We start from the raw sequence: 828 nt of genomic DNA on the forward strand, positions 1-828 counted from the left end.
CACACACACACACACACACGCACACATATACTCAATTTAAATAAAAATTTACGGACAGCAAGAAATGCATTAGCTTGACGCTTGATGAAAAGAGCAGGCGTGACATTTCTAGCTTACCGCTTCGTCGGAAAAGGAGAAGAGAAAAGTCCAAAGAAGGAAACGAAATCGCCAACAGCTCGTGTGTAAATCTATTGCTGAAGTGACCGGGAGTAGAAAAAGATAGCAACAGTGAGCTAACTCCATTGTTGGTGTGACTGGAAGTAGAAAGAGATAGCAAAAGTAGGTTCTTGGGACAAGAGAGTGAGAAGATGGTCAGTGTGTATGTGTGTTGTAGATTGTGTATGTGCGCGCGTGTGTATTTGTTTGATTAGTATGTGTGTGTGGCAGTATCAGTGTGCGTGTGTGTATGTGTGAGTAGTGTGTATGCGTGTGTGTGCGTGTGTGTTTGTGTGCGTGTGTGTTTGTGTGAGTAGTTTGTGTGTGTGTGCGTGTTGTAGTATCAGCGTTCCTGTGTGTTCTACCCACAAGGGGCTACACACAGAGGGGACAAACAAGGATAGACAAACGGATTAAGTCGATTATATCGACTCCAGTGCGTAACTGGTACTTATTTAATCGACCCCGAAAGGATGAAAGGCAAAGTCGTCCTCGGCGGAATTTGAACTCAGAACGTAGCGGCAGACGAAATACCGCTGGGCATTTCGTCGGGCGTGCTAACGTTTCTGCCAGCTCGCCGCCTTGGCAGTGTATGTGTGTGTGTGTGTGTGGTAGTATAAGTGTGCGTGTGTATTTGTATTTGTGTCAGTCACCGAGAAGGTGACCGTTGTG

General features: G+C 45.9%; 1 protein-coding gene and 1 long non-coding RNA gene across 4 annotated transcripts in view; one reads left to right on the forward strand and one right to left on the reverse strand.

The window, feature by feature from the left end:
• Nucleotides 1–828, reverse strand: part of LOC106872390 (putative protocadherin beta-18) — a 235,864-nt gene that overhangs the window by 142,710 nt on the left and 92,326 nt on the right. The gene's annotated exons all lie outside the window — the stretch shown is intronic.
• Nucleotides 42–828, forward strand: part of LOC106878750 (uncharacterized) — a 4,618-nt gene continuing 3,831 nt past the window's right edge. Inside the window, exon 1 of the long non-coding RNA XR_001410542.1 lies at nt 42–228. This is a non-coding gene — a long non-coding RNA (uncharacterized LOC106878750). The remainder of the gene's footprint in view (nt 229–828) is intronic.

This window comes from Octopus bimaculoides, chromosome 14, assembly GCF_001194135.2.
Source record: "Octopus bimaculoides isolate UCB-OBI-ISO-001 chromosome 14, ASM119413v2, whole genome shotgun sequence".
In the NCBI taxonomy this organism is placed as follows: domain Eukaryota; kingdom Metazoa; phylum Mollusca; class Cephalopoda; order Octopoda; family Octopodidae; genus Octopus; species Octopus bimaculoides.